The sequence below is a fragment of the Calidris pugnax genome, unplaced genomic scaffold, assembly GCF_001431845.1.
Source record: "Calidris pugnax isolate Ruff unplaced genomic scaffold, ASM143184v1 scaffold14, whole genome shotgun sequence".
NCBI classification, from domain to species: domain Eukaryota; kingdom Metazoa; phylum Chordata; class Aves; order Charadriiformes; family Scolopacidae; genus Calidris; species Calidris pugnax.
The window spans coordinates 9,711,748-9,730,588 of record NW_015090793.1 but is presented as its reverse complement, the minus strand read 5'-3'; the positions used below and the strand labels follow the sequence as shown (position 1 = coordinate 9,730,588).

The following is an 18,841-nucleotide window of genomic DNA, read 5'->3' as shown; positions in this document are numbered from 1 at the left end:
GGGAGGGGGGCGGTGGGTGGGAAAAGAGCTGCAGGGTCCCGGGGGTCGTGTGTGGGGAAGGGGCCGTGCAGGAGAAGGCTGGGGGGGCGCAGTGGTTTAGGACGAGCGAAGGCGGGAGAGTTGGGCTGTGGGTCGTTTGTAGGGGGAGAGGCCCTTTGGGAAGGGGGTATGTGGAGAAACAAGGGTGCCACAAAGGTGGTGGGTGGGTTTGAGCTGTAGGGACACCCAGGGCAGTGTCTGAGGGTGGGAGGTGAGGTGAAAAGGTGGAAGAGATGAGTCCCACGATGGGGCTGGAAGGAGCCCTGCAGTGATGGACGGGCTGGATGGAGGGGTGAGGGAGAGCCTGTGGCAGTAAGGAAAGGGTTCTTCAGGACCTCACCATCTCTAAGGAACTTGTTCTTTTCTATGGTTGTTAGTAGGGAGAAGGGGCGCCTTAATTCTTATACAAATACGCTGCCGGATGTCATGCTAAGTGACATCTGGCCAGTCTCCTTAGCCTGGTAACGCCAAGTCTCAATCCCTTCCTTGACTTGTTACCGCATGGCAGTGCAGTCCCTGCGGGAAGGAGACCCCCAGGCACTGCATCTGTACTCTAAACTCTTTCCCACACCTGCAACTCACAGTTGTTCGGAGCGTTGTATCCCTTTCTGCCATCTTTTTCTTTTAAAGAAAATACAGTTCTCCTGTTTACTTAATTGTCTGTTAAACACAGACACTGGTGTACGCTTGAAAGGAAGCCAAACATGCAAGACAAATTGTTGAACAAGTTTCAGAATGTAACAAGAGGAAATAAAATCCTTTAATAACTGCATGTGGCAAGAAGCTCTGGCAAAAGAAAGATTTTAATGAATGACTCAAGTGCAGAAATGTTACTGAGCTGTTTCCAGTCTGTTTCTGAATTGGCTGAGAAAGATGAGGTGATAAGCCACAGCCAGAGTTTCAAGGAAGAAGAGCATGACTAAATGCCTGCTATATTTGAGAACCAGTTCTGAAAGTGAAAAGCCCAAAGCTTTTTGTTAGTATAGCCGAGCATTCACTTAGAGCAAGAAACTGGCTGATAACTTAGCACCCTGTTTTCTTTGAGGAAAATCTATTGACTTTTTTTGTGATATCATTCTTTTGTGTATCAGGTTATCAAAATGCTACCTAGTTTATTACAATTCTACTGCATTCAATTTTTAATAAGACCTTCATTTATTTAGCCCTGAAAATATTTAAAAATGGATTTTCTGTCTGACTGCTAGAGCTAAGTAAAATACACTAGAGATGTTCAATTTAGTAATTTAAGACTGAGATTAAATGTCGCTGTTCTCTAATTGATCAGTGTATAGGAATAGATTTGCTGTCATCAAATAAAAATAGAATTGTTGCCTGGCCACAGTATCTGCCTGTGTTTATTTTTTCATCTCTGAGAATTCTACTCACCTCAGCTAATTGTTCTTCAGCAATCAAATATCCATGTAATGTAAGAGGTCAGTATAATCTGAAAAACAAACACAACAAAACCAAAATCCGAAAAACAAACCCCAGCTGTTTTTGCTGTAGGCAAGTGAATGTAATCATCTTGGTTTTGAGGATTTTTTTAATTTCCTAGAAGAAAATGTATGGGTTAGTAAATTACCGTGTTGTTTACATACAAACATGCAGGTTTTGAAGTTGGAATAGCTGCTTAAGAGCTCAAGTTTGACAAAATGTCCCAGTGGCTTTTGAGGGTGGAAGATATTAGGGTTGTGGGTTGGGTTTTTTTTGTTTGTTTGTTTGTTTGTTTTAAACTGAAACAGGAATAGTGATAAATATTGTAGCGCAGCGATGACAAATTCTGCTTTCTTTTTCTAACAAAACTCATTTGAATAGCTACATTTTGTTTTGCACAGTGAAAGGATGTAGATAAGCTAAATAAGTGTTTCTCCCCTATCCTGTTTACATCTTCCCTTGCAATCTTAGCCCCTTTCTTCTGTTTGTAGGTAAATTAGATACCTTCACTTCTGTAAAGTAGAACAGAGCTGCATTCAGGCTACTTGATCTCAAAATATGTGCTGTGTTCATGATAGGAAATAAACAATAGCTTTAAAGCACAGAACTGACCTTTTGTCAATGTATCTGGAAGTAGATATTTTGCATAGTTTCAAGGGGGAACAGTATAACTGCACTTCAATAACAAGCTCAAGTCTGCAAGTGAAAAGGATGGGAAATAGGAAGAAAACATTTTCATTTAACCATAGAGGCTGTTTGTTGGTGGTCAGGGTGGGGGAAGTACGTCCAGATGTGTTTTCATATTGTCAAAGTGCAAATAAAATCTGACTAGATAGTGTTAGCTTAGTCTCTGCCAGCTGCTGTGATTACAGAAACCTTGGTATGCGCCGTACTGTACTGGCCTCTTGCTTTAGTCCTTCTGCTGGCCATCTGTAAGGGCCCAGAAGGGATTTTCTTCTTCATCACTTAGTTCATAATGTGTTCTGGAGCAGCAGCTAGAGGCAAGGTGAAGTACCTAAGTGTCTTCATCATTTTACTGAGGTCTGTTTCTCAGTTGCTGCTTTGATGGATCTTGGGATTTAAGTAACTGCCCAGTTTGGAGTAACTCCTTTCTGTATCTCTTTGTTCTGCTCCAGGCTTGTGGAGACTGCTGCAGTTTTGGTTTTCTGTAGGTTTGGTTTGTTTGGGTTTGGTTTTTTTTTTCCTTCTCTATTATGTGTGTGATGTGATTCACTCCCTAATATAGTCCGTGATTTACTTTCACCGAATGCCTTGCTTTTTCAGGAGTTTGCAGCTTTGATGCTGTTTGTCTTTATCCTGCTCATTTCCTTGGCATTATAGTTGTGACTTTTGACCTTTTTACCTTTGACCTTAAGTTGGGTAAGATTTTGTGTTTTGTGTGGGATGGTATGCATAATTTAGGTAGCTTGGTAGCGTTCTTAAAAAACGTGTGTGGTGTTGAAAGCTGGCTGCTTTGGTCAAGGTACTCCTTAAGCTTTACCCGCAGTAAAGCTGGAGGTGGTGTTGATACAGCCAGTGATAAGGTGTTATTTTGCAGAGAATAACAGAGTTTATCAGGCTTAACCACAATAAAAGCTACTGTGGGAATTCCTTTTCTTTGCAACTTGCTGATTAGGTGTCCCTAAGATGCATCTAGAATATCACCGTTTCTGTTTAATTTAATGGAATTGCAGGCACAGTCTTAAACTCTTCAGCCAGCAAAGGCTTGCAAAGCGATGGCTAAAAGGCCGGCTCTTTATTCTTGAATTATGGCCATATTCTACTGGTGTTTGTAAGAATTTGCTTTAAGAATTTGGCTTAACATGCTACAGTAAATTTGTAACACTGTGTGGTGACAAAAAGGAAGTTGCCTGTTTGTTTTGAAGCTCTGAAGCAGTTTCTTGAAGTAGTTGCCTAGATTGCCTTTATCAAAGTGTGTTGATCTAGTGCTTGATTAGATTACCTGAAAGATGGGAAGATCTCTTGGCACCACTTCATACTCTCAGTACGCAAAGCTGCAAGCAGTGGAATCTCACAGAGAAAGGGGGGAGACTTGAAAAAAGCACAATCTTGTAGTGAGAAAGTGTAACACTGGCATGGGTCTAGAGCACATGTAAACAAATTGCAGATTTTATACTAATTAGAGTTCAAGTTACAGGATTTTAATTCACTGGAGTAAGAGATGGGGAGAACAGCTATTAAGATTTTAATTTATAGGAAAATAGAGTAAGTGACGAATAATTTTATTGCAAGAGTAAGGGTTCTTAGCAGTTGTTTTCTGTCACACAAGATTATTGTTGTAGAGCAAGAATGAAGATGGGACCAGAAACATGACTATGTGGTTCAAAATAACTCAGTCATTAAAAATGCAGACAGAAATGAATGCTTTTGTTGTACCTAGTTGCATAAAAATAGCCATATGGAAGATTTGGGTATAGCCAAGCTGGTCTTGTTCCTGTGTCTTAGTGAAGTGTTTGCTCAGTAGGTGGAGTTTATGAAACAAAGTCCACTGTAGAGTTGGTGGCCAAGGGGACTAATAAAGAGTACCATTGCACCTAAGAGAATTTAGGATTTTTTTGGTATGCAGAAGTGGTTGGATAAATCAGTTTCTCAAAATGTGTGCTAGTGGTACAAAGGTTTCCTCTGAAGGCATGATTATTCCACCTGCCCTGCCACCCCTTTCCTTATCAGCTAAATTTAAAATTAAGTGCAGTTACACTATGATTTGGGTGACGGGAGATCATGATGCAAGTACAGATTCCAAAACTGGTGTCTTGGGTCATGGTGGCGAGGGTTAAATAACGAGAGAACTCTTAGGGAAGGTTGAGATTTGCATCTGGTGGGAAAAGATAATAAAGGTAAGATAGAAAGGCATAAAACATTTGCTACTTGTGGGAGAAGTCAAGCAGGAAGAACTATGTAAAGGGAGAACAATGGGAGTAGATGGCAAGGAGACATTTCAGTCCCATTTTAGGATTTTTCTTTTCTGCAGTGTTAATGCCAAAATTCCCTCCTAGCTGCACTTCTACCTTTTTTATAACCTCATTGTCAGCTGGATCAACATAAAATTTAAATAGACCCACTTGAAATAATATTTTTATGTAATGCTAGAGGGCTTCAGATAAATTGTTTTACCATAAAACAAACAGATTCTGTTACATGTGTGTCCAAGGCCTTTAGTGTGTGAGCACTTGTTTATGGTGCTTGAGAATAGATAGTCTCCTGCAATCTGGTTTATTATTAACTTGGTCTTGATTTCGGTACAGTTTGAATAATTGTATGTACTCAGCTTATAAAAACTCATGCCTTCTACTGTTCAAATATTTGCACAATTGCTGTTTTTCTAGCAGTTTCTTAAAATGAGCTTTTGGAAGAAGGTGATAGTTGGCCACCTTCAGATGTGTAGGAGCTGCTATGTTATTTCTGGTAGAGGTTAAAGGTGTATTTAATTTTCTATTTATTAATATTAGAGTGCTATAGTACAGTATAAGGTCCTATAAAATGTGCGGGTTACTTTTACATGTAAAGCTGCAGTGTTTTAGATGACCTTTGTTATAGGTGATGTAATAAGCCCCTATCCCTGAACATATTTTTAAGATCATGATTTTAGTTTTTCCCTCTGTAAAGAAAACCAATAGCCCACATCATTTCCTCTCTAAACTTCAGCTTACTGCACCGGTAACTTTGGACAAGTGAATATATTTAGCTTCAGTTCTACACAATAATTAGATGTCCCTTATTGTTTAAAGTAATGATTCATATACATGTCTGTATGTGCATTACTTCCCCCCAGCCTTTTCACCCCACCCAAAGATAGTTAATCCACCCATCAGGTTTATTTGCACAGTTCCTTATTCTCATTGAAACCAATGTCTATAAAGGTCCTTCTGGGTCACTAGATCCAGCCCCCCTCGGTGCAAGCAGGCTGTAAAGTGATCAAGCTCTACTCCCACAGCCTTTGAAGATTGGCGAGCCTGCTGCAAGCCAAAACTGGCAACACATCCCAGCTTTTTCAGGTCAGAGTGAAACAATCTTCAAGGGGAAAAAAGGTCCTTCAAAAAAGCCTTGTCAGTGTGTTTTCTCTGATGTGTTGTTTAGATTTTTGTTTGTTGTTTTCTTTTTGTTTGGGTTTTTTTATTTTAATGCTTGAATTCTAGCCCAATCAGAAATTATTATGCTAATTATACTGCTGTGTAAGATTTACTAAAATTGATGAGCTTCAGGTGCTGTAGAAATCCACAGCTAGCTTCCCATTAGCATGTATCCCCAGACAGGCTGCTTACAGACTAAGCTGCATAAGGAAATTTGCTTGCTTTGTTATCTGCAGATGTTGAAGGTTGATTTTGGTGTCCTGTGTATACCTTAGGCGAGACTTGTTTTATTTTAAGACTTGTAAAATCTCCAAGATTTCGATGTTTGATCCAGAGGTATTGAAAACTTAGTTGCGACTTAGTATTTCTTATTTACTGATTTGCTGGGTTAATGGTTTTAGTCTAGGGTGTTTTGAGAGGATGTATTAAAGATCTGTGTGGAAGGGACTGGAAAAAAAATAAGATCTGTACTCTTCATATAAATATCTCAAAACAGGATGATCTCATTCAGTGTTGTGGTAACACCTGCATGTGGGAGCAAAAAGTCAACTATCTTCCCCTGAATGTCTTACAGCATTTCAATTAATTTATGACATCCAGCCAGATACTTCAACTTTTCTACTCTCCCCTGTTGGTCTAGGTAGAGCTACCAAGTTTAATTGCTGTTTTGCATATTATATAGACTCAACCTTTAACTTGGAGTTGCACTGTGTTAAATGTAGGAAAGAGCTAATAGATAAACTCCATACTGCTGTAGTTCTGACTGAATGCTTCCAACTTGCAGATCTCTAGTAATTATCAGCACTTTGGATGGACGAATTGCTGCACTGGATCCAGAAAACAGTGGGAGAAAACAGTGGGATCTGGATGTGGGATCAGGTTCTCTTGTGTCATCCAGCCTCAGTAAACCAGAGGTAAGGCTCAATGTCTTTCCTAACTGAATCTTTAAAAACAGAACTTTCTATAATAAAACAAATGCAACTTCCCCTTTACCTGATAGATGTTAAATAATGCAGCAAACTTAATATGGATAAAGTTTGATAGCTGTTCTGAAACTTTTTTTGGAGTGCTTACATCATGTTGCCATTTCAAACTAGAATGTGTCAGCATTTTAGTCTTGCAATTGACATATGTGATAACTTTCAAACTAGATGATGTAACTGACTTTGGGAATTGTATGCAATCGCTGATTGAAAATGAGTTACTTGTAATTTGAAGCAAATGAAAGGATCATCTGCTTCATATTACTACAGTATTTTTTGGCCAGTACTGGCTTATTTTTTTTCCCCTTAAGAAAACCAAAAGTCCTTGTGACTTAACAAATGAACAAAGGATTACTGTTTATTTTATCTTTTAGTATACTAGATAAATGGGCTGCCTATGAAATAGAATGTGTTAGTAATGAAATAGAATGTTGAAGGTCACCCTGAACTACCAAGCGGTAAAGGGTTGCATCACTTCTTGCTGATGAACTGTAAGAAGGAAATATAAAGAGTTAAAATTCTTGTTTGGTGCAATTTCCACTATCAGTTTGAATAAACTTAGGCTAGAATTTAGAAGGAAGTTTTTTGCTTCTTTTTTTTTTTTTCCCTGCACTGAAGAAGTAAGATCCATGAGTCATCATCTCCTAGGATGAGGAGGAGTAAATATACCAACTAAGATAGTTTGTGGTCATGACAAAGTGCACAGTCCTTCGCTGTCATGGATGGTAGGATTCGATGACCAGTCCTATATTGTGCTTTCACGTGATGAACATTAGAGAATGAGAGTTGAATTCAGGGGTGTTCAGACTGTATGAGCTTCTTGCTTAAGGTTCTTTGTTGCTGTCTAGTTTACATGACCTCTGTTTCGGTATAAAGAAGTCCAAGACAAGATTTGGTCTGTTGCTGTGGTAGTGTAAGTATGAGAGCTAGTGATAATTATCTCAGATTGCAGAAGTAATGTGCATGTTAACTCATGTTTCTTTGTTTCTGAGAGAGAATTTTATTTATGGATGCAAATTTTTGAGTCTCGTTCAGATGTACTTTTGTGTCTAAGATGTATTTTGTGTTGAAGAAAAAGCACTGTGGGAAAGGAGAACTTCTTTAAAAACATTCTAGAGCAGAATATAGAAGAATTGAAATCTGTAAAAAGAACTGTAAGGAGCTCTGTGAAGAGGAAGCTGCCAGTTGTAAACAGTGGTCCTTCGCAAATGTTTTCAATACTAGAGACTTAAAATATTGTTCTGTAATCTGTTGTTGCTGTGAATAGTTTCTAATGACCACTGTGAAAATAGAACAACTGGTTATAAAACACACATTTGAAATATGTGCAAATATAAATTTCATTTTTCAGTACAAATTAAGACACGAGCCCAGGTTTTTAAAGATGTCAAGAATGCAAGCATTTAATACTAGAGAAGTGGTTTTTGCAAGTCTAGATTATGTTGCTTAACTGTTATGTCCAGAGGTTTGATAATTTCCAGTGTGGTGTGACTGTAGAAGCTGAAGGTTGATGCGTAGACATTAAAAATTGTAGTTTGTCCATGCAATGTTTAATTCTCTTTTGTAGCTACAAGTTAATAAATTGTGGGAATCATACACTTGTAAAGAGTGTTTGTTATGCATATAGGAAGTTTTCAGAGGGGCTTTCTGATTGTTGCATTTCTACAACTGTGACCAAAGACACTGATGGATTTTGGCAGTTAAGATGCAGAGCCTACAAGAGAACTAATTTTGGAAGTAACAGCTTCTAAAAGGCCAGAATGAAGTTTTAAGTGTTATGAAGATAGGCCTTTTTAGATTTACTGTCATGTAAACAAATGCTGTTAAGATAAGACAGAATTTAACAAGAAACAAAAGTGATGAATATTCCAAATAAGCTATTTAAATGTTTAATCTGATGTCAGTATCAACTGAAAGACTTCATGCAGTTAATCTAGACACTACTTGAGTGAGTAATTGGCCTCAAAGTTGTTGGGACAATTCTGGTTTGGGTCAAAATATTAAATTCACTGAAGTCTCAGAGTCTGTCATCTCCCCACTTTGTGGTATTTCCTCTCTGATTTGGGCATGTGGTATGTTAAGTTTTATTCTCACTATTAAGGCTTTTTCTTCCTCTTCCAACATTTTTGAGGTAAAAAAGACCTCTGTGCCTGCAACCACAATATTATCTTCATCCTAAACCAGTACCAATGTGTAAGCTGTTAACCTACATCTTCTTGCAAGAAATGGCAGATGAGAAACTCTTTTCGTGTTACGCTTGCGGTGTTAAAGATTTGTGTGCTTTCAGAATGAGGAAAGTGTGTGGTTCTGTGTATTAATTGGTTTGATGAGGTGGTTTTTTTTAACTATCTTGGGTGAGAGTGCAATGAGCTGTAGTTCCAGGTCCCAGTGTGAAAGCATCAATTTAATTTCCAAGTGGCTTTTAAAAGAAGACATTAGATCTTCAAACTTAGTGTTTAATAGAATAGTAGGTACTTCCTTTGCCTAACTGTAAAATGTCAACTTGGCTGTCTGAAGCTCGTGTGTTAATTAGGAAAGTGAGGTAGTAAAATTTCAAATGTTCCAGCAGCTCTGTCAAACACTTCAGATCTTGAAACTACTGCTTACAACACTGACAAGTGAGATGTTCATCATTTGTCATGTGAACAGATCAATTAGAAAGGAAAGGCTGCTGAACTACTAATTGTGTGTCTGGGTAACTAAAACAGTAAAATTCATTCCCTGGCTCTAAGCTCCAACATAAACAATCGCGGTCAGGGTGCCAAGGCTGAAAAGGTATGACTATGTTTCAGTCTTGTGCATAAGAAAAACTTTGTTTTCCCATCCATTGTGTTAAAATGAAGAGCCCTTCTTTATAAAGGTTGTATATTTACAACTCCAACAAGCAATCTTTATGTACAAGAAATCTTGGAGTTCGGAGTAAAGTCATTGACCCTCAATTTTTCTAAAAGGGGGCTTACTTTTAAGGAAAACACTTTAATTTACTCTTTTAAAATTTAGCTTTGTAATGAATACATTATCTGTACTTAGAAAAGAATACTTTTGGGAGAATCAGCCTGGTAAAATGATGATGTTTGATCATAGTGAAAATAGGCATCTGCCTCTCAAGAAGCGGAAATGATTCATAGCACATCATTACTAGACTGTTGTCGTTTACTAGTAAGGGTGATGTGTTCTCTTACCTGTGTAGCTTTATGCTAAAATACTTAAGCGGGTTCCACCTCTTTCTTTTATGAGGAGAAATGAAAGTGTGATCATGCTTGTATATTAAAATGACTGGCCAGTAGTGGCTAGCACGACTAACGGATGGGGGAGGCTGGAGAAGAGATGGAGGCAGAAAAAAAGCCTACTATGGAATGGATAAATGGTAGAGATACTTATGAAAAAGCTGGTGTCTGATGTTTGTTGTGTTAAGGGCAAAGTAAGTGGGATACTTGATAGTGATGATGTGAGATTAACAGTTTAAAAAATACATTCACGACTGCGACATGATTTTTCTTTGCACTGTCAGGAATACTGCAGGGAGTTCAGCCTGATGGGGCAGCTCCAGTCATAGTAGTTTCAGTGCTCCAAGACAGAGGCTGCACTGGGATATACTCGATACAAATAGCTGCATTGGCTCATGATTTGGCTGTTACAGACTAATCCCTAAGTAAGCATCTTACTTCCTTGTTTGAGAGATTGAGGATCATGAGACAAAATGAGTTTCAGTCAACAACGCCGACATTTATAGCAGTCATAGTAAACATACCACCGTATCCTGGAAAAATGAAATAATTGGGTTATGTCATGTCACATGCTCTCGGTATCTTTGAGTTGCATTGTATATATATTAAACTCTTGCCGTTTTTTATTGTGACGCAATAAAATAAACTTTTCTACAAACTTAGACATCTGTGTGGTTTTTTATTATTATTTTGACATAAAAGTGTCATGGTTTTGTGGAATAGCCCATTTTTTTTTGTTTGTTTTTTGTTTTGTTTTTTTTTCCCAGAGAAATATGGAGATGCAAAGAAGTTTTATACTGAAGTCAGCTGAAAACTAATTGCTTGGTAGGCAAAGTGAACCCATAGATACCATTAGCGATTTTTCCTTTTTTGCCTGTTGGAGAGACTGATGCTTAGAGCAGTGAGTTGGGAAAGGATTTTTGAAATCTCTAAAGCTCTGCTAGTGACATGATTTAATATATGGTATGAATGTATCTTTTTTTACTTTTTTTTTTTCTTCCCTTTATCAGCATCATAAATATTTGCAAATTTTCAGTGCTTTGATTCCCCAAAAGTAGTACTAATTTCTGCTGTGGAGTCCCCAAGCACCTGGGAATCACTGTAAGGTACTGCCTGCCTGCACTTTCCTGCACATTAGATAAGGTGACCTCTGTACCCAGTCGAGCCAGAGAAAAACCAAAAGCTGTCCTGGGTCACTTTGGGAATGCGGGAAGAAATTCAGCAACTCTCATCCTTTGACCTCCTACACTGTGGTGCAGAAGAAATTGCAAAACCCACACTGAAGTGGGTCAGGGCAAGACAAGAGGTCAAAATGCCCTCTGAGGGGCTTGAATTGTGGTATCTGGATTCTTTTGTGTGCCCTCCCAGAGGTTAGGAGAGCGTAAATAATTTAACAGTCTCTTTAAAGGAGAAATCTCATTACATCAATTTTAGGAAAGTCACACCCACCACTTAGGGCACCCCTGCACCAGCATTTTATTAGCCTGAATAAAAACGAGTCTTTTGTTTGGTCCTTAGCTTTCTACTTTAGGGGTTTTTTTCAGTTAAGTCACTGCCTGTAAATATCATCCAACTAGAAGCTGAGATATGTTTGTTTTGGACATAGGTGAAGAATACTTAAGACTGTCAGACTTGTTTGAGTATTTTTGCTTCAAAGGTTATTATACAGCAGCAGTTGAGTACAGTGCTGAGTATTATGAAATTCTATTAGACCTGTATAAATCTGTTCTGATGCTGCTAACAGTCACTGGACAAAACAAAAGGAGATTCGTACACAAACATTCTGAGACAATGGCTTTCTCTCCGAGTTCTACTTAAAAATGAATGGATCTGTCTAGCCTCACTGGTGTTAATCTTAACTTTTAATGTATTTGTGCATGTTAAAACATCTGGCATGGGACACATCAGCAACAGAAGTAATCTTTCCTGCTTAGCACTTGGAAGAGTATTTGTGCACTGTACAGGCTGCTTGCAGGAGCCAGTGCTATGCAGTGGGGTCAGACTTCCATATACAGAGGACAAGAAGTGGGTTCTCCTAAGCTTTTGAGTGTGTGCAAAACTTTCTAAAGCCAAGTTTTCCTCAAGGAAGTGAATAATAAAATTTTAAAAATGTCTATTAAGGCTGTAAAATTACTTTCCAGCTGTAATATATTGTGACCAGATGTAAAGCCCCAATTGCCACTCTGTTCAAGCAGGCAAAGTGTAAATCAATGGATTTGGTTTTGAGGTGACTAATCTGAGGAAAATCTGTTTCCGTGCAGGTAAGGTGATCTGATCTCAGTTGTCTGGAAGGGTATGCTAGCAGAGTTCCTTGTGTCCTGTAACTGATCTTCTTTTTGTGTGTGCTACTGAGACAGATGTAGGACCACCAGGCACTCTGATAGCTGAGGTATCATTCCTATAGAGGAAGGCTGGGGAATCATCAAGTTCTCCATAGTATAGGTTTTCTAAAACAGAAATAGAATTAAACTGTACTAAATGAAATACAAGATGTGGGAATGGATAATGACAACTTTGTTGAAGGCAATCAGTTTAAAACTGAGAATACTGTGTACTAAGAGATCCTGTGACACGTTATCATGTCGATTCCTCTGCAGGGAAAGGAAATGTGATCCTCTGCTGCCTGCGGGTAGAGAGAGAGATATAATGTCTTAAATGGTCCTGGAAAAGCTCATAATGAATAAGTAGAGAGTGTCCAGAATTGTACCTCAAAGGAAGATAAATTCTAATTGTAATTGAGGTAGAGAAGGTTTATTAGGGCTATCAAGGGGAGTGGAGCCTGTGTTTGCAAGAGGAGAATAGATGTGACTGCTCTTTAACTACGTAGATGTATTACGATTCCTGATGGCACAAGTGGTTCTTTTCATTTCTGTTGCTGAAAACTTGCATGGTGTGCATGTGCATAAGGAGGTGACAGGCTTGGGAAACCTGCTGGAGAGTTCTGTGGATTTCTGAGTACAGATCTTTGCTGTTTTCTTGGTGAAACAAAAAGCTATAATTTATAAATTATTATGGACTTCTATAAGGCCTCTGACATGGTACCCCCCAACATCTTTCTCCCTAAATTGGAGAGAGATGGATTTGAAGGTTGGGCTGGGTGAAGAATTGGTTAGAGAGCCACATCCAGACTGTAGCAGTCAACAGCTCTATGTCCAGATGGAGGTCAGTGACAAGTGGTGTCCCTCACGGGTCCATATTGGGACGAATACTGTTAAATATCTTTATCAGTGACACACACAGTGGGATTAAGTGCACCTTCAGCAAGTTTGCAGATGACACGAAGCTGTGTTGGTCTGGTTGACACACCTGAGGGACAGGGTGCCATCCAGAGGGATCTGGTCAAGCTCGAGAATTGGGCCCATGAGGTTCAACAAGGCCAGGTGCAAGGTCCACACTTGGGTCTGTGCAGCCTCCAGTATTAATACAGGCTGGGGGCTGAAGGGATTGAGAGAAGCCCTGAGGAGAAGGACTTGGGGGTGCTGTTGGATGAAAAACTGGATATGACCCAAGAATGTGCGCTCACAGCACAGAAGGCCAACCATATCCTGGGCTGCATCAAAAGGAAGTGTGGCAGGTCGAGGGAGATGATTCTGCCCCTCTACTCCGTCCTCATGAGACCCCACCTTGAGTCCTGCATCCAGCTCTGGAAAGCCCTGAGGAGAAGGACTTGGGGGTGCTGTTGGATGAAAAACTGGATATGACCCAAGAATGTGCGCTCACAGCACAGAAGGCCAACCATATCCTGGGCTGCATCAAAAGGAAGTGTGGCAGGTCGAGGGAGATGATTCTGCCCCTCTACTCCGTCCTCATGAGACCCCACCTTGAGTCCTGCATCCAGCTCTGGATCCCTCAGCACAGGAAAGACATGGACCTGTTGGAAGAAGTCCAGACACAGCACAGAAGGCCAACCATATCCTGGGCTGCATCAAAAGGAAGTGTGGCAGGTCGAGGGAGATGATTCTGCCCCTCTACTCCGTCCTCATGAGACCCCACCTTGAGTCCTGCATCCAGCTCTGGATCCCTCAGCACAGGAAAGACATGGACCTGTTGGAAGAAGTCCAGACGAGGGCCACAAAAATAATCAGAGGGATGGAGCACCTCTCCTATGAAGACAGGCTGAGAGAGTTGGGAGTTTTCAGCCTGGAGAAGACTCTGGGGAGACCCTGTTGTGGCCTTTCAGTACTTAAAGGGGGCTTATAAGAAAGACAGGGACAAAACTTTCTAGCAGGGCCTGTTGCGATAGGACATGGGGTAATGATGTAGATTTAGTTTAGATAAAAGGAAGACATTTTTTACAGTGAGGGTGGTGAGGTACTGGAACATGTTGCCCAGAGAAGTGGTAGATCTTCGTCCCTGGAAATATTCAAGGTCAGTTTGGACAGGACTTTGAGGAACCTGATCTAGTCGAAGGTGTCCCCCATCATTGCAGTGGAGTTTGGACTAAATGACCTTTAAAGGTCCTTTCCAACCCAAACTCTTCTATGATTCTTCTGAAAATAAACTTCTAGTGATGTTTAGTGGACAAAAAAGCCATTGGTAAAAAACCTAATTATTTTAGAGTATTTGGATAACTAGAAGTTGTGGTAGGAAATGCAACCAAACTTCTTAATGCGAAGTGGTGAACCTGTGGAGAAGAGGAATTGCTGACAGATGCCTCAGCTGAGTTAGTATGATGCAGCATCATGGTTTTTTGTTGGGGTGACAAGTAGGGCTATTGCTTAGACAAGTGGTCTTACGTATTTATCGAAACTGCACATCTTCAAAGACAGTTATCCTAGTTCAATGTCTTGTTCAATTAAAAAAACAAGAGACTTCTGTAATTGCAGCTTGGTGCCTTTCTTGCTGACACTCGACGTCATTAGCGCTGATAAAGCTCTGATAAAGTGCTGACATGTGTCCTCTAACTCTCACTGTAAGGATGTTTGTGGGGACGACAGCATCCGTTATGAGACACGTGGCAAGCTACCGAATGAGATCTTGTGGCTTGTATCATATCGGCGCCCTCAACCCAAATCCTCACAAGTGATGCTGTGCCTTGAACAAAGCCAGGAAAGTTTCTCAAAGTCACTCTGGGCTAATGTTTGTCACCAGCTTTCATTTGTCACGTTTACAGACATCGTCAGAATGCATTGCTGCAAATCTCGGAAAGGGTGTTTGCCATCAGCTTGCTGTCTCTGTTGTTTAGTTATCTTTACAGTAGCTTGTAATTTAATTATGTATGGTACACTGCACGTTTTGTATTGGCTGTTAGGCAGTTCTGGTGTTTACGGATATTAAAATGGATCGACTCTAGTAATGCCCAGACAAATAAACCTGTTTCAGCACAGGGAATGGTTAACTTAGCTATTTGGAGCTCAGCTGCCTCTAACAAAACAAAGTGATTTATTCTGCCCTAAAAACCTTTTTGTGCTTTGAGCCTGTATCTTCGTCTGTAAAAGAAAGTGCCTGTTTCAAGTGCATTTGAGACAGTTTAGCAAATCATTCCTCTCACAGCACAGTCACTGACATCTCATTTCCGAATTTCTTCTGGACTTTGTCCTCCATACGCAGGTAACTATTAATCTTCCTGTCACAGTCACTGCCTGTTTCGTACTCTCTACTTTCTTCCCATCCTTGAAAAAGGAGACTCTGCACTTGCTGTGTTCTGATCCTGTACTGGGCTCTACTTTCCCATAGGAGTTGTTCTGTGACTTCATTTTTCAAGACACATGGACTCTGTGCCCTTATCTTAAAAAGCACCCTGTCCAGGCAGCACCAAGGGAAGAAACACAGAAGAGCCAGCAGAGATCAGCTTAATTCCTGGACCCCTTAAGTGACATGGGCTTCTGATACTGCTTTTTTTCTCTGTCTCTGAAGAGAAGCATCTTGTTTAGCTCCCAGGTGGTGCTACAGGAGCCCGGGTAGTCTGCAAGAAAACTTTTGGGGGGTGGAGTTAAAAAATCTTCTTAAAACATCCCAATACTGGGACAGTACTAATTCTGATGTGGTGACTAATGAGCTCCTGTATAGGGCCTGTTTCTGTAGAAGCAAGATTCTGGGTGATTTTTCACTATGTTCTCGCTTAGGTGCTATTAGTTCTAAGGAGCTCAGTAGCAGCAGCTCTGATTTGTCTCAGAAAGGACTGCTTTTAAGTTCCAGAAGACTGTTGCAGTCTTTTCTTATTAATAAAACTTGCCATGTTAAAGAGGGGGATGGAATAGTGTCAAAATAAAGTCTTTCTTAAAGCACCATGTGAGGGTTTTTTTTTTATTAAGGAGAACAGTTTTTAAAAGTCTGTTACCATGGCAGCAAAGCAGGCTGGCATGTCTGTAGTCAAAACCCCAAGTCTTGTTTGACTATGATTAAAGTAACAGTGGTATTTTAGTTTGCTAGTCTTCAGAAGAAGGGTCTGTTTGATTGCACTGCAAACAGTACTGGGGACCTGATCTTTTGAAGCTGGGGCAGTTTAGTTAACACACTCTGGTTCCTCCATTTCCCTGCATGGCTGCTCAAGGGAGGGCAGAGGACAGAGTAGGGCTGATTCTTTTAATGGCAAACTCAAGATGAACAAGATACCGTGCCCCAGTCACCGGAAAGGAGAGTATAATTCTCAAGCAATTGTGCTGCTGTCATCTGTTGCTTTTTGCACTGTTTGTGTACAAGACAGTTTTGTCAGAACCCTGGTAGCTTACACCTGATCAGATTTTAAGATTTGAAGTACAGAATCCCAACAGAGGTACCAACTGTAGCCATTTCATAGAGTTGTTGGAAAGACGTTGCAGCTGTTGCTCTGAGGAGAGGGGAAAAAAGGGAGTTTTCAAATGAGTTCTCCAGTATTCATCCAGGCACAGGATTACAGCATCGCTTCATGCGCTCATCCTACACAAAACACAGGGCCGTGAAAGTTATGTTTATGATTTGTGTTCTCTAACCAATGAAAAATTAAATGAAAGCTACCAGCTTGTGGAGTATGAGCGATGGTGGAAGGAGAAGAAAGACTATAATAAGCACCAACTTCTGTCATGAAGATCTTAACATGAATGGGAGAGGGGACTAGGTTTGGTCTCTTGGCAGGTTCTGTGAATTGTTGCTTGCGGAGCTGTACAACCTGATGATAAAAATCATCCTGAGGTTTGAGAAACATCTACACTCCCTGTTGCTGTGCAGAGCTGGTGTGCCTTTTTGGTGTGTCACACCCCAGCTGAGATGGAGCTTATTTCCATGGCTTCTCTGATCTGATGCTCTGGCACAGGCTGGCTTTTACCTCTTCAGAGGAGGAAGGCCACGTAATCCTGCCTGTATAAACTGCTCTGTAGAACACTGGGTTCATCAGATGTCCATGTGCAGCCTTTCTCACAGTCCTGGTCTTGAAGATGGTCTGGGCACATATGCTGATTAACAGGAGGTAGTCAGGGATGGGTATGCTCTTTGTGAACAACTGTAGTGCTGAGATGAAAATTAGTGCCATTCACAATAAGTAAAGTTTCTCTAGACAGAACAACCACCTGTCTGTTGGTATTTCCTGCTTCAGCTTCCTCATTGCCCTTGAACACATCTCAGAAGGTCATTGCTGATGTAAATCATGGACTCCCCTTTGCAGTCAATTTTCTTCTTCCTTGGCTGGTTAAACAGCACTGTATGCTCTGAAGAATACTTTGCTCTTTTACCAGTGCTGTAGGCAGAGGAACAGCTTAACTCGACAGCTTTTGTTTTTCAAAAAATTGTACTAGTGCCTGGGTCTTTGTTATCATCTTAAGGAAGCAGTGATGTTGGGGGCTTTGCAGGAAGTTTGAAGAAAAACACTTCCTTAGGTTTTAGCTGTGTGTATCAAAAAAAGGGCAGATGATAAATCAGTTCCAGGCCAACCTGAACTAGGGACATCTCAAGACCTTGTCCTGTGTGTGTATATACATATATGTACACACACCTAACATCTGTGAATGTTGATAGTAAGGATACCTGTATTACTGTATGCCTATACATTTCTTCAAGAAATGTTGAACATACAATGATTGCTTTCTCTTCCCAGATTTGTTTGTGCAGACTTTTGTTGCTGCCCTTTAGAGTGAAGCTGCTAGATGTGGCTTTTTCTGTGTTGTCTACATTAATTTTCAAGGGGTTAAAAGACATAGTTCTCACTGAGAAGTAGCTTTCTTAAGAACATGCCTGATGTTGTTTTTGACCCCGTTTGTTAAAGTGATCCTATTGTAGAGATAATCATAGAGGGAAAAAAAAAAACAAAACAACACAGTACCTTTAAGATCATATAGGTTAGTCTTATTTAATAAGTAACTGGAATGAAGCTCTCATAGTTTATTGTAAGAGTGAGGTTTGAAAACCACAAGCTGAAGTGTTAGAAAAACATAAAGATGTAACACTTCCTATTCTAAGGAAAATATTTTACTTGTGCTTAGTTATTTCCTTGGAGTCACTGGAAAGCATAGCCCATCTGAAACCGGTAATATTGACTGTTTTGGCTCCAGACTTGTCTCAGATGTGCCTGCACGTGAGCAGGCTTGATTTTTCCTTCATATGATAAAGAGTGTTAGGCATGGGAAATGAATGTCACACTTACTGTTAAACAGCTCGCAGAAGCTTTAGTGCTTCAGTTTGTTTTGATCTCTGTTTACACTTTTTTTTGTTGTTGTTTCTTTCTTTTTTTTTTTTTTTCCCCTGCTGTAAATCAGCAGCTTTCTTCCTGCGCCGACCAACCTGCCGTGGAACCTCGCGTGCGGTTTTTTTTTTTTTTTTTCCCCTGCTGTAAATCAGCAGCTTTCTTCCTGCGCCGACCAACCTGCCGTGGAACCTCGCGTGCGGTGCCCTCCTTTCCAGTAAAGAGTCTAGACAGCAAATTCCCTGGTAGCGTATGCCATTTCGGATCGTTATGCCTTTTTGCTTTTTTGTGAAGGCTTTTTAGAAACTGCATTACCTCACCCGTCGGCCTGGAGATTGAGCAGCCAGCGCCGCTGATAGGGCTGCGGCACCCCGCGCCGAGCCAATGGAGAACTTCAGCTTCAAACTCTTAATGAGCAAAAGAGCAGCATCTCATTTAGGGCTCGATAGTTAATGTTGGGGGGCGGGGGGGGGG

At 40.4% G+C, this 18,841-nt stretch overlaps 1 protein-coding gene across 1 annotated transcript in view; it reads left to right on the top strand.

Annotated features, from left to right (window-relative positions):
• The first annotated feature begins 6,348 nt into the window (after nucleotides 1–6,348).
• EIF2AK3 (eukaryotic translation initiation factor 2-alpha kinase 3) overlaps nucleotides 6,349–18,841 on the top strand; it is a 38,840-nt gene continuing 26,347 nt past the window's right edge. The window contains exon 1 of the mRNA XM_014936043.1: nucleotides 6,349–6,478. The gene's annotated coding sequence lies outside the window, so the exon portion shown is untranslated. The remainder of the gene's footprint in view (nucleotides 6,479–18,841) is intronic.